This window comes from Pantherophis guttatus, chromosome 1, assembly GCF_059756535.1.
Source record: "Pantherophis guttatus breed Tessera chromosome 1, ASM5975653v1, whole genome shotgun sequence".
NCBI classification, from domain to species: Eukaryota; Metazoa; Chordata; class Lepidosauria; order Squamata; family Colubridae; genus Pantherophis; species Pantherophis guttatus.
In genome coordinates this window covers 75,252,511-75,276,787 of record NC_142063.1, presented here as the reverse complement: position 1 = coordinate 75,276,787, position 24,277 = coordinate 75,252,511, and the positions used below count along the sequence as shown (strand labels likewise).

Sequence of the window (24,277 nt, the reverse complement as noted above, 5' to 3'; positions counted from 1 at the left end):
CTTAAACGAAATTGTTCCTGGGATTGTATTACAGCTGTGGTCCTAGGTTTAGTTTAATTTAGTGTAGAGGTTAAGTTCCAATAAAGGAGAATATTTGTAGCTCAGGGTTGAACTTAAGGGTCCTTTGTGCTCTTTGAGATTAAGTTGCTGGCTTAGAAACCAGGAGACTGAATTTTAATCCTTTTTTTTTGGCATGAAAACCAGCTTGGTGACTTTGGCCAGTCACTCTTTCTCAGCTCACCTCACAGTGGTATAGGGAAAATAGGAGAGGAAGGAGTATTATATATGTTCTCCGCCTTGAGTTGTTTATAAAGTAATAAAGACGGGATAACAAATCTTTTAAAAAGATGCAATTATAGGTACTATGAGAGTATATCTACATGTTCTGGAGTACTGTTTTGCCTTTAAATCCAAAGTGCTGCACAGTCCTTATGGTTAAAAAACAATCTTATTTTCAGTGTGCTCCACACATGGAAGTAGTCCAGCCTTAATAAAATTAACAAGTTAAAATTATATAAAAATATCAATATACATCAATATCAATATACATCATGATGCATCAATATACATCATGATGCATATGCAATTACAATAAAAATAATATACACTGTAACATATAACTGTATAACATATAACATTTACAACTGGGGTGTCAAACTCTATGCCCGTGGGTCAGATGCGTCACATGCTGGCCCCGCCCCTGCCCAGTTTAGCGAAGGGAGGAAAAGTCCTGATACGTCATGTGATGCTGCTGTGGTCCTGTGAGTTTGACACCTCTGATTTACAACAAAGTAGTCTTACCGTTTAACTTTACTAATTACCATTGTCAACATAGTTTTACAATCTTTTCCACTAATCAGTTTATTTATTAAATAAGTTTTAAAATATTTCTTAATATTTGAAGTTATTTGTTCTTATGCTTTCTTCAAAGCAATTAAATCAACTCTCATACTTCTGCCTAGTTTGCTTTCTGCAAGGATAAGGTAAATTACAGGATTACAGCTAGGAGCTGTATTAGAAGCTTTTATAGTTCCTTTTTTTTAACCATAATGTTTGAAGCTGATTGGAATTGAAGCCAAAAACATGTAGAGGTCATCAGATGTGCATAGAGTTTTGGCTACTTACTGTGAACAAGCCAGTAAAATAATTTAAAGATTCCAATAAAATAATTTATGGTTCCAATTTACCAGGAAAGTATCAAACCTGAATTCTTCAGGTGAAGAGGAATCTAAACAAATAGTTTAGATAGCACAGATAGTTCCAACTGGCTTTGTTTAACTTGTGGCGATAAGAGGACTTAAACTTCTTGGTAAACCCAAATTCTTTACAATTCTGGTTTACCATTTAATCCCCAGTTTTTCATTATGTAACAGATGTTCTTAAATGAATGTTACTTTAGATACAGAACTTTTTTAGGCTCTCATTTTCTGTGTTATCTCTTTTATGCCAAATATAAAATTATGTGCCAAATACAGTATTTATTACAAATTATAAAACAGCTTAGAAAATTCAACCATGAAAACAATGGACAGGTTTTAGTCATTATTTATGAAGAAAAAAATAACCATGAAATTGTATAAATGTATATACTTGTATAATGTATATACTTTTCCTCACTCCACAATGCTAGCACACATTAGTAATCCATATAACCATCTGCCACATTAAAAAGTGGGGAACTATTACCATCTGCTAAAGAATCTTGGGTGTAATGTTTAAAAAAAAGCCCAATATCAATATAATGTAAAAACTTATCGAATAAGTTAACCAATTTAAAATGAAATAGTTAACATATTCTGCAAAATGACATGTAGATACTGGTTTATTGTTCAACATTTATTCATTTGGAACACCTGAGCATGCCAAATATTCTGAAATCATAATAATTGTGAGTGTTCTGAAGTTTTGTTCTAAGTTCAGGACTAAAGAGGAAAATTTATTCCATGTTCTAAATCTTCTGATGTCTATGATTGTGTCCCTACCTCAACCCGCCAAAATCTTCAGACTCTCTGATTTGGATATGTATTACCCAATATATAGGTCCATATTCCATCTGTCATCCCTAATTTGAGGTAATTGAAGAGCAGAGATGAGAATGATACAGAACAGTTAAGGCAACCATGTCATCTAGTAGTCCCCTGACAATAATTGAGTCCAGGTGATAAACTACAATTAGTCCTCAGATTACAATAGCAAGTGGGGCTAGGATTGCCATCGCTAAGTAATGTGGTCAAATCAAATCCCTTTATTTTAATCTTTGACCACCCTTTATAGTAAAAAATAGAAATAGTTTGGCACAATAATTTGTTATTGGGAAAACAAAAAACAATTGGACAATAAAATGACACTCAGTGAAAATATTTGGTCACCTGATGTGTGGGGTTAGCCTCCCTTAAAAAGTAATAAACATAAAATTTATCAGCATGGCCCTCATATTTGAAAATCATTGGGAGATGAGAGCATATCCTGGGGCATCATAAAAAAATCACCATACAAGGACATGTATAAGAGTTTCTACCATCCTGGAATACAAGGGCAAAGTCTCTGCAAATAAGGAATCCCATGGAATCTTCCCACCAGTACAGCTAATAGGATGAGATCAAAGCCAGCTCTGCAAAGGCCCATCTATATTTGGTTAGATTTACATTGTGTAGATATCCCACAGTAGAGGATGTGCAGCTATCTAACATTTAGCAATAGAATTCAGTTGTACTGATAATAACATTTTGATGATCAATGTCCCTGATTTTCTCCTTTACTATTGATTTGGCCTTCTCCAGGGTTAATTTGCATAAATATTCAGGAGACACACAAAGACTGCAAAGTTCTGCTATAAAGACACGGTGCCAATGAAATTGGTAGCTGATAACAGCAGATGAGTCAGACATGGCTGTCAGCAGATACAGTGTCAAACATGATTCTAAATCCTGAGATTAGAAGCCTAATTCAGGTTTGAGCCATAATACTTGGCATATTAGCTTCAAATCTCAAGATTGCTTTGAGGATGCATTTTGGGGTACCAAACAAAGTCTTAAGTAATTTAATTGAATGAGTCCAGGTTTGTATATGGGTGAAGTTGTAACCCATTTATTTATTTAAAACATATATCTACCTATCTTTCAGACAACTTTGGGTGGCTCCCAATAAAATATAATAATTGGGCAACTGTTTTAGCCATAAACTGTTTTTCTGTTGCTGGAATGCAATTTGCCTGTATTGCCCATGAACTTTCATCATTATTTGTGCACTCTTTTGGCAGAAGTGACATCATTTACCTGGGCGAAATAATAATAATAATAATAATAATAATAATAATAATAATAATAATAATAATAATAATAATAAGAAGAAGAAGAAGAAGAAGAAGAAGAAGTAGTAGTAGTCATATTTCTATGCCGCCCACTCTCCGAGGACTCTGGGCGGCTTACACCAAAGACAGTATACTAAATAGCATATTGCCCCCAACAATCTGGGTCCCAATTTTACCCACCTCGGAAGGATGGAAGGCTGAGTCAACCTTGAGCCGGTGAGATTTGATCCGCTGATCTGCTGAACTAGCAGTCAGCTGAAGTAGCTGCAGTACTGCACTCTAACCACTGTGCCACCTCAGCTCATAAATTAAAAAGTATGATGTCACCTGACTGTATTACAGAGTGAGTAATCCTGGCAGTCCAATTGCCATTATAACCCCAGAATGTACAAGATGTTAAGGAGGAAAAGAAAGAAATCCCAGGTAAAGAGAGTAGGTGGATGCACAGATGTTGTGACAACTGCTAAGGAACATGGGGGGTTGGGGGGTTGGGGAGGGCCAACAGAGACCCATGGCTGGTGAACAGAATCCTTGTGTGGATCAGTAGCAATATCACTTAGACTTTTATACTGCTTCATAGTATTTTACAGCACTCTTTAAGCATTTTACAGAATCAGCATATTGCCCCCAACAATCTGGATCCTAATTTTACCAACCTTGGAAGGATGGAAGGCTGAGTCAATCTTGAGCTGGTAAGAATTGAACATCTGGCAGTGACCTGAATTACCTGAATGCAATACTGCATTCTAGGCACTATGCCATAACAGCTCCTAGAGTCTTAGGCAGGTCATCTTAGGTCACAGGAAAGTTGGTGGAGCCTGCTGGAGGACTAGGTGCTGTGGAGTATAATATTCCTGGATTCTCACTCTGTAGCAAGCTCCTCAGGAGGAAAAGCAGGGGCGACATGCTGGGATGACTTGTGACTTTCCCTTCTGGCTTTTCCATTGACAAGCATCAGTCACATGATGCAGCTTGCTGCAACATTGTAATCACAACTTGACCTAGAAAACACATGACTTTTGCCTCTGGAGATCAGCTACAGTGAGAATTGGGTACAAAGCCCACCTCTGCAACACTTGTAAAGTACAACTGTGAGAACAGTACCAACCGCAACATTAAGATGTATAATTGAACTGTAGCGCAAAATGCACTGTTTCTAAACATTGCCTCCTGAGTGTGTCCACACCCTGCTAAGAGGAAAACTGGGATTTGTTGTCTAAGACTTTATTTTAATGATCCTCATATGCCAGTATGGCAGGATCTATCTTATACCAGCTAATGGAAATAAGAGGAGATACTAATTTTGACATTTGCAGGTAGAAATCTCTGAGTTTTATGCTTCTTCAGGACACAGATTTAGCAGCTAATAATCCCTATATCCAATAATTCAGTTTAAAATACAATTAATCACAGAACTACAATCAATAATAGGTAAATCCCAAACAATACAAATACATCATAATTTTAACTGTCTATCGCTTTTTCTCCCCAACTAGATCCTAGAAACCTCTTAGCACCAGGCCAAAACTTTGACCACATTTTTTTGCTTGGTCGGGTAGAAATTTTCCTCCCAAATAACCAATGCAATCTCAGTTCTGTACTGAGGTCTAAACTGCAATGGAAAAAAAGCTAGAAAATCTATCTTAAAGCTCTCTGTAATTGCTGGTTTGCCATCTTCTCAACAACCTATAAAAATGGAAGGGAGTTTTTGAGGAGGATATGGATCATTGCCGCCTTTCAGACAAACAATATAATTTTCTCTCCCAAATAAGTTACCATTTTAACTTAGCTCCAGCCAAACTATCAAGTTCACGGATTGTGGAACTATAAAACTAACTTGGGAATTCAGAACCATTTTAGTTGTAATTAGTGCCTGATTTTCATATTTTTTTTTAAAAAAAATATTAAAATTCTTAGTTATGGATAAGTGAGAATTCATGAATTGTAATGTTGGTCCTGTATATATTGTGCAAAATTCAAATGTGTGCACCATGCATGTGCATTGTAATGTTATACTGCTGATTTTTTGGATTGTTAACATCTAGATATTTTGAGCTTTTACAGCAAGACTACTAAATGGAAAAAGGTATACTGTATATATGGATTAGAAAGAAACTTGAGCCAAGAGCCAGACAAGTATAATTTTATCATTATTTCATTGTGTGTATGCTATGATAATTTGTTAAATGGAATCTGTGCTGATGCAACTTTGCTGGGCTTAGATCTACAAGAAATGCAGATTGCAAAAAACATGCTAACTGTTGTTCTCGTAGTTATGGGAATTTTAAGAATGTTTAAACATTACAAAAATCCCTTTGAGTAGTTTTTTTTATAAGTTTGAGGATAGAGCTTTACCCGACTATCCCAAATACTTGCACATATTGTATGCTCGCAATAGCTATAGAATTAAAAATAGATTAAAAGGCTTGTTTCAAACTTGTTCATTATAACAATATGAAAAATGTTTCAAATTTTGTTTTGTCAGAACATAGAGCACAGAAAATATTTGGTATGAGTTATTTAGTGAGCACAGTATAAAACCTTTTTTCATCTTGTGCAGATCCTTAGGAGACATAAAGTAAATCCATCTGGCAGGAATTATTGCAACATGGATTAACCAGTATGTAACCTATGATATAGTATTAATCTGAAAATAGGATTTCTTTTTCAAAAGTTTGTGTTGATCTTATTAATAATAAAATAAGGCAGCTACCACAGTAACCATAGTAATCTTTAAAAGGAAAGGTATTCTACTTAGTGTGACTGACTGATAGTATTAGAAGGAAATAACAGAAGAAAGAATGAATAGTATTAAGTATTAGAAGGAAATAACAATGAGAGGTGCATATTTTTCCTGGTATATTGATTTTACTTTTTATGTATTCAGAATAACTGAAAAGGTGCTTTACATTGTGTGGGAGTATGAACCAAGCTTTCTCTTCAGTTAACTAGATCATATTTTTAACCAGATTATTAAAGTATCTATGTCTTTTGTAAGGACCATGAGGCTGTTTTGGAAATTACTGTGTCTTCGTGTTTGCGCATGTACAGATGAACAAGTATTTTGCTTCCCAGGATGATATGTATGTAGACACATTCAGGATAGCTGGAAGCAGCATTTGAAACAATTGTGTGAGACTTGGAAAAGACATGGATTCTTTAATGATTGAAGAGAAGAGTGTGGCTTACATTCTCATGTAACATAAAGAAATTATTTTCCTAGCTCTTATATATTAGTGTTGCTCACCTTAAGCCCTTGGAATGTAGTCAGTTGAAATGTAAATAATAAAATACAATATGCTGTTACTTATCACTACAGTTGCTTTGTAGATGCTATGAACCTTCTTGTCTCCCATAATTCTTACCATCTAAGAAATATTCTTGAGGGGAAGAAAAGCAGCTATTTCAACTTAGTTGCTCATTTTTAGGGAGAACAGAATCATTTTCTATTCTACTATAAAATCTTAATCTGTGTAGTTTTAATGTTTTAATGTTTTAATTATTTTTCTACTTGTTTTATAACCTGTAAGCTGCTCAGAGTCACCTTACAATAAATTTAATAAATCAATACATTTTGCACTAGGGCTATGCAGTGCTTTGAATTTAAAAGGAGAAATGTGGTTCTGAGGATACATAGTCATAGATAGGTATACCTGTCAAAAACACCTTAATCAAACATGCCTGTTCTCAGGATCGTGTGCAGCTGTGTGTGGCCTGGAAAACATGCATCTGCGTTAAGATGCTGCTACAGACATAAAATACTGCAGTCTCCTAGATACAAATTTTCTCTTGATTCAGACGCTGCCCCGCCCCATTTTGAATTAGTGTATTATTGTAATTTTAAGTTTTATTTTCTTTTATGGGGAATCAGTTTCTTACTCTCTCCTATATTGGTTTACGAACAATTAATGTTCTATGAACAGCTTTGCTTTTTTCTTACTATTTATAGTTCCAAGTTATGACAGTGCTGGACAAATGGTGGTCCCTGGAGTTCCAGCCATACCAGCATCCCATGGTCATGTGATCATGATCTTGATTTGCATTTACAACTGCTTGTCTAGCACCCCAGAAAATCAATGGGAAGGTCAGCAGACAAGATTGCAAATCTCCCCCACATACGCATCTTCCATCATCCCCTCTGCATTCACATTGTGTTGGCCACTCACACCGCCCTGTACACCTTCCCTGAAATGTGCCATGACTCTTGTGCACCCTCATACAATCTCCCTGTTCTGCGATGTGTCCGTTGTGCAACCCCATGCACCTTTCCTGATCCACTTGGTATCTCACACCCCTCACCTCTTCTCTGACTCACATGGTACACCTCTTGCACATGCCCTCACATGCTGTGCACCCTCCACCTTGACTTGTACCTCTTATACTTCCCCAACCCATGCTGCACTTCTCACAAACCTCTGTGTATCCTTGCACACCACCTCACATCTTCCCTGTCTTCATGGTGCCTCTCATGCTTGTTTACCCCCTTGTAATATTGCACTCCTCCCCTGGTCCTCATGCATGCAAGATAGCAAAGAATGGATAAAATTAAAAGAGGCAGAGAAAATATATCATGAATTTGTTAGAAATATTGTTTTGATGAAGAATGGATGTTTTGATGAAGAATGGATAAAGAGGGTTAAAGAGGGTGTCTCCAGAAATCTGAGTAGAATTAAAAAGTTAAAATTATGATATAAGGTGGGATGAAATTGAATTGAGGATTTATTGGAAGGGGCATTTTGTAGTTTATTAAAGTGATATTTTGAAGAGTGGAATGGAAATATGTGGTATAAACATTAGTGCCAAGGAAAAATATTAATGACAAAGAAATTATAAATGTTCTGGGAATGTGGAAAAATGGTAGATATAGATGGTGCAATTGGAGAAATGTTAATACAATTCTGCTTTGTTTATGGAATGGCTCTGGGCCAAACTTAATATGTGTGTGAAGACTGTGCCTGATAATTGGAAGAATGTTCACTTTTCACTTACAGGCAAGAGTAGCAAAAATTAATGCTGCCAGTTGGAGGGAGGTAGTACTTTGTTAAATGCTCCAGGGAAGGTATTTGGTAAATTTCTGATTTAAAGGTATCACAGGATGTAGTAATGAGCAAAATTTGGGAAGGACAGTTCTGCTTTTTGCTATGAAGCCAGAGTTTTATCTTTTGGTAAGCCATTGAGAAATATGTGAATCTGAGAAAATTAGTTCATTGTACATTTGTTGATTTAAACGAAGTGTCTGATAAAATTAATAGACTTGAATTAAGAAACTTTTGCATAAAGCTGAAGGTCAGTTCCTGAATGCAATAAGAGTAATACTTAAGGGAAGTAAAACACATGTGTGAATAAATGGAATGCTTAGTGAATGATTCAACATGTAACAGGTAATAAAACAAGGATGCATGACGTCCCTATGATTATTTAATGTACTTATGGATATAAGGAATGCTTGTGGTAATGTTAATGACATTCGTGTTTGGAGTGTGAATGAACAAGTATTTTTAAATGTAGATGATACCAAGTTGTTGACTGAGATTCCAGTTCATTTGAACTGAATGTTAGACATTCAGTGATACAGTGAGGAACATGAAACTGAAAATTAATATATTAAAAACCAAGATAGTTGCATTTGAAAATGGACTGGACAGCTACAAGTTCTATAGACTAATGGATTGGTAGAAGATGGGACAATGGATGAATAGATTTAAAATATGCAAATGTTTGTGGTGAAAAATGAATATTGCTGTAAAATGGCTATGTATGAAAATGTGCTGCTACAGTACCCACTTTGTTATGTGGAAGTAGGAGTTGGAGAAGTCATTAAAGTATATTTTAGTTAAGTTTCATTCCAGCAGGTATATAGTACTTAAAAACTGTGTGTTATAAAAGGTCAAGAAACTTGGGTGCTGAATGAAGATAGGTTGAATTCAAAAGTGAGTAAACAGAAAGAAATATAACAATGTAGTTTGATCATATGGAAAGAATGAAGATCAAATTGGAAAAGGATTATTTGAAGGGAGGATGAATGAGTTTAAAGGAAGGGGAAGACTGAAAACCATGGTTTGATAGAGTTGATGAAATTCTGAAAAGAGATGAGGTTAAAAATTCAAAGAACAAAACACAGTACATGAATGGTATATGGAAAAGGCAAAAGCAAGGATAATTTTTAATGTCAGGAAAGTATAGAGAGGTGTAGTGAATGGTCATGGTGTAAAGTAATTTTAAGTAAATTTCTTGTGCCTTATCACATGTATTTTAATTTATTTAATTATTATTAAAATCTCTTTTCCATATTTACAGTTCACATATTGCTTTCTCTGAAAGTGAGTACGCTGATGATATGTATGTATTTGATACATTAATCTGTTATTAGTAACCATGTTTTTATCCTTGTAGTTGCTTTATTTAGTCTTTAAAATGTGTCATTAATTTAGAATACCTCAAGTATACTCTAAATTAAACCTTTGAGACATAAAGCATTAATAAGTAATTTAGGACAGACTATCAAAAATACATTACGGAAGAAACATTTGACTATGTCCAAATTATCTGGGTTTTCATTGGCTGCATTAAACAAACTTCCTTTGATACATTTGTGACCTGAATTTTTAATTTGTAATATCCAAATTTAATTCAGACTTTTTTGGGAGTTCTTTAGGTGCATCAGTGGGGATTGGGCTATATTTGGCTTTTTAAAATATTTTTTAATTCTCCCCACTTGTACTGCTTAGTAATTAATGATTCAAAAATGTAGGTCTATGATAACTAAGTTATCATAGAAGAGGAAAACCATTATTAAAGAATTATAGATACCACCAAACATAACATGCATGTCATGAATACTGAATTTAAAGTGTATTTTTTAAACCTAAAAGTTTAAAGTTCCAAATTCAAGATTATTCTTAAACTTTTGGTCCTGTCTGCATGACTCAACAGCATCTTGTGTATGGAAATGAAGAAGAACCTTTTCAGTTCCTTCTTATGGTAATAGCCTAGTTTTGGTTTCAGGCTGCTTATTTGTGAGGTTGCTAGAAAAGGCTGTCATGCCACACATGGACTCTAAATAAAATTTGAAACTCAAGGCAAAACAAGCTTAACGGTGAGCAAATATGGATTAATAATAAAGAATAACATCAAAGGGCTTACTGGAGAGATTCCATAAAATAATAAAATAAGTCATAGGAAATTTAAATCATTAATCATTTTTGGTTAAGCACAATTACTGAAGTAGCCACATAAGCAGATGTCAAAAAATTATTGAAGTAAAAGCAGATTGTAAAATGTCCAGGTAAATTAGCAATATGTGGCAAATATAGCTCTATCCAAGTAAGTTTAAAGGGATATACTTTGGGATAAAAATCAGTGTATCCTAATTTCACAGTCACTGGTGGGGTTTGAGATGTTAGTGGGTAATTGGGAAATACTTGAAAGTATAGTGATTCAGTTTAATAATTTGCTGTATCAAAGCCATGCTAGATTCATTTAAGAAACAAATGAAATAAACTTGCCAATGCTATAAAACTTTATACCTCTTTTCCCCTATCTTTTGCTTTTTAATAAATTTTTTAACAGTTTTCAGATTGGGGTGAACATTATATAACCAGAAGTGCTGATGAAAAACCACCTATGTTAAGATTTGGCTCTTGAGTTAGTATTGAAGGTGGTCTGTTTTTATCACAGACTGGTAACAGTATTTGCCTAGATCACAGGTGTCAAACCTGTGGCATTATGTTGCCGTCACATGATGTTTCGTGACCGTTTTCCCATTTGCGGAATGAGTGAGCATGGCTTATGCATGATGCATCCATTCCATTGGCCTCCAGTTTGACACCCCTGGCCTAGATGAAAAGACAGGTATATAGTCCCCAAATGTCCCTTTTTTCAAACTGGATTAGCTTGCCCTTCTTTTAATCTATCAGTCTGCAGCACCAGACTGCCTGTATTTGAATATTGCAAATTATGCTCAGAGCAGTTTCTCATAGTACCACAAAACTTTTCACAAAAGTTATCACTGTTGTATATAACAAATAAGCAATAACACAGACAAAAATATATGATTTTAAAACATCTTATTTATAATAATGCATTCTCTTTTCCAAATGCTTGGAGAGTGAAAACTAATCTTAACTCTGAATTAAGAGCATTCCAACATTTGGGACTAACTCAAGAGAAAATCTGTTTCTGCAGTATTAACAGGTGACATCTTTGCTGCAGATCATCATCATAAGGCAGTTTTATAATCATGCAGGTAGACCTTCACTTGCCATTGTGAAGATGAATTGATTTTCATGCATCATTGCTTCCACCAAACAATTTTGAGCTATATTTTAAGTACTCTTTACATGGAGGTGGTAAGTACTACATAAGTTCCAAGCAAAAAACAAAACAGCTATTGTATTTCTTAGAGTCTGTGTTTATTTTTTCTTTCCTGTCTTCTTAAAGGAAAGTTCTGAAATGTAATAATAAACTAAATAATCTTATCCAATTGACTGAACAGTATAAAAACATACTCTGATAAGAACACAGAAGCCATTTTGTTTTCTTTCGGTGTTTTTTATTACTGCTTTAATTCCTTTATCTTAGAATTTTGTAGACTGCCTTTTGCTCTTAGAGAACTGGCAGGCTATAAATATAAGTAAAATAGAAATATAGCTTCTAGTCAGAATTTGTTAATCATGACAGTTTTTCAAAATCTCTTTTTCTGGATTAATTTTTACTGCTTTCTCTGGGACATCTTTTACTTTACTGTATTAAATTATTTAGAACCTCATACTATATTATAAACTATAACAATTGTAACTATAAAATATATTATTTTAAACATCTCAGTCAGTGTGATTGCCAGTTGGTGACATTATATTGAAATATATGGCTTGGTTTCAACCAGTAAACTTTTTAAAAATTCTCAAATTTCTGAGCTGCAATGGTGCAGTTCATCTGTAGGTAGCAATCTATGAAAAAATCTGAGCTCTATCATTTTTGCATTTGATGGTTTTAATGCTATTCCAGATTTTAAAAATATATTTAGTTGATTTCGATCCTTAGATGTACCCTCAAAGCATTGGATGTGCCCCCATCCAATATTATCACAGTCTCACTTGATTACATACCAATCAAACCTGGGCAGTTATTTCTGTTTATTAGTGCATGAAAACAAATATAGTGCAACATAAAACTCTTTAAAAAAATTAAAATTTGTGGAATCTATACTTTCTAATTAAAGTCACAGGTCTGAGCAGATTGTTATTCTATATTTATATAGCAAGTTAAGCCAAACAAAGCTTAGGAATTAAGAGAAACAACCTAGGAAACAAAGGATCGGAAGAGGACTTAGAAGAAACAATAGAGTGAAGATTCCTAATGAACTGCAGTTACAGTCTGACAAAGCTAATGAATACTATTTAAATTAGAAAGGATTATATTCAAAATTACTACAAAGCATTCACTATTTGATATAGAATTATACCTTTTTACATTTTAGTGATCAGATTTGTTTAAGAAAAGTGCAAGCTCTACAAATGGTAAGTTTGGTTAGAAATAAAAAAAAAATCAGAGTGCTTTTCTCTGATTTAAGCAGTGATGGTTCCCTTGTTTTAAATCAATCCAGCCTGATAGTAATTGAACACAATTACATATGATAATTCAAGTGTAGATGATACTAGTCATTGTGGGAGCTGGTATTTGATTTGTGCATCATTTTTATGACTTAGCTTTGCAAAATACATTGCTGCGTTATGGAAAAATACTTGAATAACTTTGACAAACGATTTGTTTTTTCTTTCCCCATCTCTATGGGGGATTGTGAATACGTGGGTATTTGTGGCAAACCTTAACTTAATAAGTAGTTACAGCCATCTGCAATTACTTCCCCAGGGAGAAAACATCCAGACTAACCCAAAGTTACCTTTGGCAGCTATGTCATCCCCCATTCCTTCCATTTCCTGGTAAGTTTCCAATTGGCTAGTGTGATCTATTCTTACAGAGATTTTTAATATCATACTTTCATTCTTTTTGTGTTTTCCTTACTTCATAAACAAAATATGAAGTAATATAGAATGAAGCCATTTTTGAAATACTTATTATGAATACATGTAGGACAAACTCTTGACTTAGTTCATAAGTTTTGAGAGTTCATGGTAACAGATTTAGTTAGTTTGGGGACACTGATTAAAATGCTTCATCTTAAAACATAAATTAAAAAGAATAAAATAATATAAAATAAATCTATACGGTAGAATTATTGCCATGGATGTTAATATAGCTAAGAAATAGGACCCTTAGCACATACAGCTTTAGGTATAATAGTGGAATTGCTTGATTTGTTTCAATCTGTCTAGTACTGACAGTGTCTAGAGGGATATAAAAGAGGTATTGAGTTTATGGGGGAAGCCACTTTTGTCAATCTGATTGCTTTGCCCTTCCAATGGATTCAGCTGTCAAGTACTGTTCACTAAAACTCTGATAGACATCTGATTTGAGACTGAAGATTGCAACTTATATAATGACATATGCAAACACTATAGATTAAAATATTAAGGAGCCTGGATAGCTCTGCAGACTAAAGCACTGTAATTTAACACCAGCTGTCTGCACTTAAAGTAAGTTCGAATCTTGCCAGGCTCAAAGTTGACTTAGCCTTCCATCCTTTCTAAGGTAGGTAAATTGAGGACCCAGTTTGTGGGGGCAATAAGCTGACTTTGTATAAAATATACAAAAGTATGAAGGCTATTGCTTAACGCACTGTAAGCCGCCCTGAGTCTCCGGAGAAGGGAGGCATATAAATCAAATTTAAAAAAATAAAATAATATAAGACATTGGATATGATACACACACACACACACATATCCACTCAGTGGATATTCATATATGTGTGGTGTGGTGTATGTGTGTCTATACAAACAGACATAACACACACACACAAACAACACATGAATATCCAATGAGTGTATACTCATGATGAATAAATTCCTTTTTAAATATATAGAACAGGAGACTGATCTTTCTGCATTTGAGTAGTCTGTCATGCCCCCGTCGGAACCTGAATCTGCAGGGGAAGATGAGCTGGAACAGGAGCCAACAGAGATCAAGCGGAGGCTCCGTTGGCTTTGGAGGAAAATGGGGAAGGGCAGAGTCAGTCCGGGCAGGGCTTTTCAGGATTAGAAAGGCTTTTAGACAGGGAGGAGCAGGAGAGAGACAGCTCAGGAGAAGAGCAAGGACCATCCCCTCCTGATCCTAGAGCACGAAGAGAAGAGAGAAGGCAAGAACAACGCAGACTGAGCCAGGGAGGAGAGTGCCCCATCCTCCTTCACAAGGCACACCTGGCAACTAAGATATAAGGAGATGCCGGTGGGAGGGGCATTTGTTGAGAACAAGCGTTCCCAACAAATGTGGAGCCTCATGGGCACTTGCCGACTCCTGGAAATTATTGTGCTCTGTCTTGGGCTTTCCCGGCTTGCTTGCTTCGCTGAACTTCTTGCTCTGGTTACTGTTTTGCTAACCTTGCTTACTGGATTATTTTCAGCCAGAGGCTGTTGAAGGTGCGTGTGAGAGCTTTGCTCCAGGACTTGTAGTAAACATGGGGATATTTGGGGGCAAAATTGGAGCAATAAAGGGGAGTTAGAACTGTCCTCTGGCTGTGTTGCTTTTGTGCCATGCCTCGGTTCATCCCATAGTCCTTGACTCACAACAGTTCATTTAATGATGGATCGAAGTTACAGTGACACAGAAATAAATAACTTATGACCGTTTTCACATTTATGACCATTTTAGTATCCCCAATGGTCACATGATCAAAATTCAGATGCTTGACAATTAGTTCATATTTATGAGGGTTGCAGTGTCCTGGGATCATGTGATCACCTTTTGTGATCTTCTGACAATCAGAGTCAATGGGGAAGTCAGATTCACTTAATAACTGTGTTACTAACTTAACAACTGCAGTGATTCACTTAACTTTGGCAAGAAAGGTTGTGAAATGAAGCAAAACTCACTTAACAAATGTCTCACTTAGCAACATAAATTTTGGACTCAGTTATGGTTAGCTTACAAACATTAAAAACTGATCAACATTAAAATGCTAAATAAATAATAATTACAATAAAAGATGGGAGGAATGGAGCATTAAGTGCATAGGTGGAATCTTCTCTAGTCTGATAGCCACCTCCAGAGTCTGCATCCCCATTGGGGCTCCAGGCCAACTGGTAGAGCCAGGTCTTTAGACCCTTATGGAAGGTCAGGAGGGTGGATGCAGATCTCACCTCGGTTGGGTATGACGTTCCAAACAGCAGGAGCCAGGGCAGAAAAGGCTTTTCTCCTGGATCCTATCAGTCAAAATTCTTTGAGTAACAAGGTCTGCAGCATGCTCTTTCTATTGCCATGGTTGGGGTGTGGCAATCCCATTGGAATTAGATGGTTCCTCAGATAGCCTGGACCAATGGCCTGAAAAGCTTTAAAGCTGATAACCCACACCTTAAACTGTACCTGGAAACAAGCCGGCAGCCAGTGTAGCTCACACAACAGCGATGTAACATGGGTCACCCTAATGACCACAAGAACTGGCCACTCCACCACATAACTGGCCGCTACACCACAAGTTGTAGCTTCCACATAATCTTCAAGGGTAGCCCCATGTAGAGCGCATTGCAGTAGCTCAGGTTTGAGATGATCAGGACTTGAGTGACCAAGCACCGGGACTTCAAATACAGGAAAGATCGCAACTGGTGCACAACATGAAGTTGTGCAAAGGATCTCCTAGGCACAACCACCATTTGCTCTTTGAGCAGGAATCATGAGTCCAAGAGAAACCCCCAAATTGCACAACTGTTCTGTCTGCGCTAGTGCAACCTTATCCAGAATTAAAGATATTTAAGTCCTGAATCTCAAAGCTCCATCCATTCAAAGCTATTCGGTCTTTCCAGGGTTCAGTTGAAGCCTGTTGTCCTCCATCCAGACTCCCACAACCTCTAGGTACTGCAAGAGGGAAGCCACATGTCTATTAGTCTCTTTTATGATACCAACGCAAGGTTGAAAGGTGTTCCTTGTTTGGCCTCATTTGTTTCCTTCTGAATCTTTACATATTGCTTCCTGTCTCTTGTAACAGCTTTCTGAAATACTTTAAGTTCCTTTTGTGAGAGTTTTGTCTTTCTTGGCTTTGGCTTCTGTTTTCTTTTTGGCAATTTCTATGATTTTTTTCTGACATCCAGTTTGCTTTCGTCTGTTTCTTCATCTTTGGTGATCTTTTTTCACATTTATCCTTAACAATGTCTTTAAATTCTTTCCATAATCCCTCTGGTTCTCTGTTAATGAAATTCAGAATGTTAAAATGATGCCTTATCATTTCTTTGAAAAGGATAGGTATATGTTTAAGGTCATATTATGGAAACTGACTGGCTTTCTCTTTTTTTTAGCTTAACTTGGAACTTGCATATGAGCAATTTGCAATCTGTTCCAGGTGAGCACCTGGCCATGTCTTTGAGGCTTTAATTGAGTTCCTTCTTTCCTTTCAGCAATAATATAGTTAATTTGATTGCTATATATTCCATCTAGTGATGTCAATGTATATAGAGGTATATCATTTTGTTGTTTGAAGACAGTATAAGCTGTGAAGAAATCATAGAAATTGAGTATTCATTCTGCTTCATTTCAGTTTCCTAAGCCATATAATTCAACTACATTTTCCTCTTCCATGTTTCCAACTTTGGCATTCCAGTCTCCAATCACAAGCAGCATCTTGTTTGCATGTTCTGTCAATTTCAGCTAGATCTTGACCTTAGAAGTCATCAGCTTCAACTTCTGCATCAGTGTTTGGAACATAAACCTGAATGATTAGGGTTACCCCCAAAGTCTAATCATTATTATTCAGCACTGATTGCACTGTAACCAAGTACTGTTCTTGCTATACATTTCCAAACTATAAAAGCAACACAATTTCCTCTTTGTTTTTCAAGTTGTGAATTATAAATGGTGAGATCTTTTAACTGAAAGTGTTTGATTTCTGACCATCTCAATTTGCTAATGTCTAATATGTCAATTTATACAATTTCAGGATTGTATAAACACAGGACAGTTTCATCTGTCCTGTGTTTAGGCTTCTTATGTTCAGTGTTCCTACTGTAATTCTTTCTGCAGCTTTGAATTTTCATTTTCTGTATGGCAGCATCAGCAGTTAGACGTCTCAAGGCTTTAATTTAGCCATGTCATAAACAGTATTAATATTTCAAAAGAGCCTCAGGTCTTTTTCAGTAGCATATTGAGTCCCATTCTACCTGAGGGTCCTATTGGCCAGCACTTTGTCACCAGTCATTTTATATTTTTGCTCCATGTGGTTGTCTTGATAAAAATACAGTAGTAGTTTAGCATTGCCTTCTCTTGCATTGTATGAATTTATGCCTTTCCCATTGCCGCTAAACTGCCTCTGGCATCTTTTTATATCACTGCTGCCCAGTATAGATACCTGTTTGCTTTAGCTGGGTCATAAGTGACCACATTGGAAATATATACTCTTGACATATACTCCCCAAATTTTTTGTTCATCCCTCACAGGAGCACCACTCCCCCCTCCTGCCTATATAGGGTAACACAGCAATTTATCATTACCAGTAGAAAAACATTACATAAGAAATAGCCTATTTGGCCCTAAAAGCTAATCAGATTAGAAGTATATTTATTGTATAAAATCGGTTTCAGAGTACTGAGGGTTATCTGTATTAAATTGTATTTCTCAGCTTGATCATATTATGTTGTTTTCATGTTTAATCACTTTTAGCAAATTGGAATTCTTCTCACACTCATTTCCCCTCCTGCCCCCACTTTTTCCCTTGGCCCTCCACAGCAATACAGCTTTGAAAAAGTACTGTAAGAGTATGAGATTTGGGGGTACATGATAACATTTCACTTTTTTTTTTTTAAATTTGATTTATATGCTGCCCTTCTCCGAAAACTCAGGGCGGCTTACAATGTACTCAGCAATAGCCTTCATCCTTTTGTATATTTATACAAAGTCAGCTTATTGCCCCCACAACTGGGTCCTCAATTTACCTACCTTAGAAAGGATGGATGGCTGAGTCAACCTTGAGCCTTGGCGAGATTCGAACCCTGCAGTAATTGCAGGCAGCTGGTCTTAATAACCAGCTTAATAACAGGGTGCCTTAAACCCCTGTACTACCAAGGCTCTTATGAGAAGAGAAGAGTAACTTTGTTACTGCTGGTTATATATCTTGAAAATTTGCAGTGGTATCAGTGGAAGCTTTTGTTATTGTAACTCTTAGAGGCAAGTGGGATAAAGGAACAAGACCTCCCAGGAAGGGGGTGGGAAGTTATCACTGCTTGTCTTTATGCAAAATTCCCATATCATATATCTATAGTAACAAAAGGGGACATATTTGCTTTTACAGTATGAATTACTATACTGTCCACCAAATGTTTTGCTATCTTAGGAATGCCACAATTGATCAAGCATAAGCATCAGTTGGAACATGGGTCATATAAGGTAGATTACTGAAGATGAAAATGATGGTTCATAAGGTAATAAATGTAGCAAACTGAACTAATATTTGTAAAACTCTCTGAAATATATCCTTTTATAAACCTAATCAACCTGTAAGATATATCATTATGATAAGAATTTTCTGAACTGACAAATAGTTTGGAACATCTCAGTGTGAACTCTGGTGTGGTTATGCAGTGTAAACACATTGGCTATGTAACAAAATAATTGCAGAAAACTTATTGTTGCTTTCATAACCTTCCAGCCATTTTCTAAGATATATAACATAGATAAAAAAGCTGGTGAAGATAGAATTGTCTTATTTTATTTTATTTTATTTATTTATTTTATTTTTATTTTATTTGATTTTTATACTGCCCTTCTCCAACAGGACTCAAGGCGGTGAACAGCCGAGATAAAACATAACATATAAAATTTAAAAAACAGTTTAAAAGACATTAAATAATTTCGGCCCTCAAATTAAAACAACCCAGTTAAACCAATTTCAAATTAAAACCGAAAGGATGGGATCAAGCCAGCCCGGCTAGATGAAATAGATGAGTTTTCAGGGCCCGATGAAAAATCTGGAGGTCTGGTATTGTGCGTATCTCTGGGGGTAGGTCGTTCCAGAGGGCAGGTGCTGCCACAGAGAAGGCTCTTCCCCTGGGGGTCGCCAGCCGACATTGTCTGGTGGACGGCACCCTGAGAAGACCCTCTCTGTGCAAGCGAACTGGCCGGTGGGAGGCTATTGGCGGCAGAAGGCGGTCTCGTAGATACCCTGGCCCTAAGCCATGAAGCGCTTTAAAGATGGTCACCAACACCTTGAAGTGCGCCCGGAAGACCACCGGAAGCCAGTGCAGCTCGCGCAGGAGAAGTGTCATATGGGAGCGCCCCGTTGCTCCCATAATACCCCTCGCGGCCGCATTCTGGACCAACTGGAGCCTCTGGGTGCACCCCAAGGGGAGCCCCATGTAGAGAGCATTGCAATAGTCCAGGCGGGAAGTGACGAGTGCCTGACTGACCGTGCGTAGGGAGTCCCGATCCAGAAACAGACGCAACTGGCGTATCAGGCAGACCTGATAAAAAGCCCCCCTGGCCACGGCCGTCATGCTCTTCTAAAGACAGCTGTGCATCCAGGAGGATGTCCAAGTTGCGAGCCCTCTCCGTGGGAGCCAGTGATTCGCCCCCAATAACCAGCAATGGCACCAGCTGGCTATATCAGGATGCTGGGAGCCACAGCCACTCGGTTTTGGAAGGGTTGAGTCGGAGCCTGTTTCTCCCCATCCAGGCCCGCACGGCCTCCAGGCACTGGGACATCACTTCAAGGGCATCGTTGGGTGGCCTGGGGTGGAGATGTACAGCTGAGTGTCATAGCGTACTGATGGAACTCCACCCCAAAGCCACGGATGATCTCACTCAGTGGCTTTACATAAATGTTGAACAGAAGGGGCGAGAGGACCGACCCTTGTGGCACCCCACAGACGCGCCTCGGGGTTGACCGCTGCCCCCCTGCCAACACAGATTGCGACCGGTCAGAGAGGTAGGAGGAGAACCACCGCAAAACGGTGCCCCCCACCCCTAACTCCTCCAACGGGTGCAACATGATACCATGGTCGATGGTATCAAAAGCCGCTGAGAGATCTAACAGGACCAGGATAGAGGAACAACCCCTATCCCGAGCCCTCCAGAGATCATCCACCAACGCGACCAATGCCGTTTCCGTGCTGTGCCCAGGCCTGAAGTCGGACTGGAGCGGATCTAGATAGACAGCTTCATCCAGGTACTGTGGAAGCTGCCGCGCCACCACACTCTCAACAACCTTCGCAATAAAACGAAGGTTGGAGACTGGACGATAGTTAGCCAAAACAGCCAGATCCAGAGAGGGCTTCTTGAGGAGGGGCCTCACCACTGCTTTTTTCGAGGCGGCCGGTAGGACACCCTCGCTCAGAGAAGCGTTAATAATCAATCCTCTGGAGCCAGCCTCGTGTAACCTCCCGGGAAGCCAGCACCAACCAGGAGGGACACGGGTCTAATAAACATGTGTCACGTTCAGCCGTCCGAGAATCCTGTCCACGTCCTCGGGAGCCACAGGATCAAACTCCTCCCAGATAACACTCTCAAGATCTGCCTCAATCATCCCGTCCGGACTTACACAGTCAGAGGCCAGGCCTTCCCGAATCTGAGCGATCTTATCATACAGATACTGCACAAAATCGTCAGCTCGACCCTGCAAGGGATCATCCTGCGCTCCCAGATGGAGGAGGGAGCGGGTCACCCTAAACAGGGCGGCTGGGCGATTATCTGATGACACAATAAAGGCGGCAAAATAGCTAGATTTTGCCGCTTTTATTGCCACTAGGTAGGTCTTTTTTTTATATATATAAAATAATCTTTATTAAATATTTACAATAAAATTAACACACAATAATGATTGAAAAGCAATATAAGAAGTAAAATATAGAAACACATAAACCCAGGACTAAAACGAAACAACAAACATGACTAACCAAGAGTTAAGCTCACTCTCCAATTAATATTAACTAATATCATCCTAACCAAACATTTCAATGCAATCAAGTTCTTTTTACTATCTACAACACAATTGGCCTGTTTTTATCAAAATTATAAAGAGTTATAAAGCCTAGTAAATATCTAGTTAATCTAATTAGACGATTTTATCACCCTTCTCCTAGGTTTAACCTTCTTTTGAGCCAGACAAAGCATCTGTCCCAACTTCTATTATATACTGAATCTTTCTTGTCTTTTAAGATATACGTTAGCCTGTCCATCTCAGCACATCGGAGAATCCTGTTTATTATCAGATGGTCAGGGGGCGTATCTGCATCTTTCCACAGTTGAGCAAATGCCATTCTCGCTGTTGAGACATGGACAAATATATACCAATCCTTCTTGTCTTATTCTGAGTAAGTAGAGGTCTGGGTGAAGGGGGAAGCTCACACCTGTTATTCCCAGCAGCCACTGCTGTATTAGGTAGGTCTTAATATGAGACCTCACCAGTGTTCGGTCGGATTCGGAACTGCTGGGACTACATTTGGAGTATAAGATGCACCCAGATTTTCACCTTCTTTTATGGGGGGAAAAGGTCCATCTTATACTCCGAAAAATACGGTACATGTTTGTTTGTTTGTTCGTTCATTCATTCATTCACTCAATTTGATTAATTGAATAAGTAAAAAATTGAATAAAATATAGTTTCAAAATGGTATTAATGAACATATATTCTCTGTGAAAATGTGAATCACAGAGTCTGTAGGAAGTAGTAGTCTGAAGGCTATTTGGCTTTATATAAGGCTTCTCACATTATTTCCCAGCACATTTTAGAATATTCAGCATCTGTGATATTTCATCAGTCAGGTATCAATGTTTCTAGTTCTCAGACTTAATCCTGCCATTTAGAAGTGTTGAAGGTGGTATCCAAATCTGATTGTAGCTAGACTACTTTCTCTCTTATCACCCTTTCTCACTCTCTCTCCTTCCTATTCCTTCCCTTCCCCATTATTAGTTACTTACAAATATAAGTCGATGATGTGGTGGTAATAGCAAACATTTTATTTTTATTAGTTGTGATTATGGTATCTAAAATTTATATCAATTATTTATTGCTGAATTGGGCAGATTAGCATATTATACTTTAAAAAAGAAACGAGTTTGTAAATCAAGTTAACAGAAGATTGTCGAGCGGCACGACGCGATCGACACCAACCGCACAGCACTCGAGTCCAGCCGCTGCAGCCTGAGTGGCGCGCTCGATGGGGGGGGGTGGACATGGGTCACTGGATGCTGGTGGAGGGGTTAGCGTACCGGCTAGGCGTTCCTGTGCACGGGGTTTTGATGGGGACGCGTGGGCATAGAGAGCTATCTGCAAACAACACGACTCCGGCGACACCCGGGATGGATGACGTCATCTCTGCGCGGCCGGAATGACAGCTGCGGGAACTTTGAATCGCCCCAGCTGGGAGCACTTGGCGCTCGCTCTATATATGGACATTATTACAAGCTCCCAGCAGCCGCGTCTTTGTATGGTTTGCAATCCGGTTTCCACCGAGAGCTGTTGTTGCCAATTAAACCAAGATACTCCGAGTCAGGCTCGAGCGTGTTTCTTGTGCATCGGCAAGCCAGGGTCCGGGGAGGCCGAGAGGAAGACGCGGCTCCTCTTACCCACCGGGTTTCTCAGCAGCGGAGCGCTATGGCAGAGGGCGCGGACGCCCTACCTGAGGAGACGTTCCCTGAGGGGAAGGAGGAGGAGGAGGACGAGGGGGCTACCGCCGCCAACCCAACGGAGACCAGCGAGCAGCTGGTAGTCAGGCCGAAGCGACCGGAGCCGCGGAAGGAGGGCACTGGAGCAGTCCCAAGGAAGGGGGGTCAGGAACCACAAGGCTTCGAGACGACTACTCAAGTTAGTGCGGGGCATTGGTGGCACAGCTCCGCCCTACCGGGGACGCGGGTGCAAACCCCACCCCACTCTGGCGCTCAGTTCCAGGGATGGAGGGAGCGGCAGTGGATTGAAGAAGAGGAAGGGGACTGGAGTTACTCTACGGGACCAGGAGCGACTACCATGGATGTTCTACGAGATAGGTTCGGGGAGGCTAGCTTTCGGGACGCACCCTCCTGGCAGCCATGGGCCCCCGGCGGAGACCCCTCTGAGATGTGGCAGGGGGGCGGGGCCATAAGCAGTGGTTCTGGGGCCATCAGACCCCGCCTCGCCAGTCCGAAATTTAAACTGGAACAACGTGCGAGACGGGCCAGCGGGGAGCGCCAACCCCCAGGGAGAGGCAGTACCATTCAGCCCACCGGGGGGGAGGGTCTCCATGCACCTCCTAGAGCCCCTCCACGACCCGGTAGGGATAGGATAGTGGGTCACGCCATGGATAGTCAACATGATCAAGGCGATGCAAGGCAAAGACCAACCCAACCCCGCCAACCGGAGCCATTGCCGATGTGGGGACCCGGGGTGTGGACCCCTCAGACCCCCTGGGGGCTGCCCCCCGTACAAGCTACGTTTGACGGGTCAGCAGAAAAGGTGGCATTGTTCCTCAGTCAAATAATCAGCCACATGGATCTGTACGGGCGGTTGTACCCCTCGCAATGGTCGATGGTGGTCGCGGTGACAGCTGTTCTCACAGGGGAAGCAGCCGACTGGGTGGCCGACCTGCATAGCGAGCACGCACGTGAACTAACGGACTTGGGACTATTCCTAGAGGCATTAAGGAGTCGTTTTGAGGACGAGACTCGAACGCAAGTTATAGAGGGAGCACTGGTAAACCTCAAACAGCGGGGCCGCCCGGCTAAGGACTATGTTAAAGAGTTTCGCAATCTGGCCGGGAAGTTGCGGTCCTGGCCGGAACGCCTTCTGATTCATCAGTTCCAATCAGGTTTAGACAGAGAGATACGCCAGGCCTGTGTGTATCGAGGACTGGGGTCTCGCCTGTCGGACTGGTACAAAGCGGCAGTGAGCCTGGATGTGG

The 24,277-nt window shown here is 39.1% G+C and overlaps 1 protein-coding gene across 10 annotated transcripts in view; it reads left to right on the top strand.

Moving 5' to 3' along the window:
* Positions 1 to 24,277, top strand: part of FUT8 (fucosyltransferase 8) — a 109,075-nt gene that overhangs the window by 5,747 nt on the left and 79,051 nt on the right. For 3 of the 10 annotated variants that reach the window (XM_034417574.3, XM_034417571.3, XM_060687539.2), the window contains one exon: positions 13,181 to 13,251. The exons of 3 other annotated variants lie outside the window; for them this stretch is intronic. The gene's annotated coding sequence lies outside the window, so the exon portion shown is untranslated. Of the gene's footprint in view, positions 1 to 13,180; positions 13,252 to 18,741; positions 18,830 to 21,560; positions 21,716 to 24,277 lie in introns of all 10 variants that reach the window. 4 more of the 10 variants (XM_060687538.2, XM_087876448.1, XM_087876415.1 and 1 more) reach the window with 3 other exon arrangements.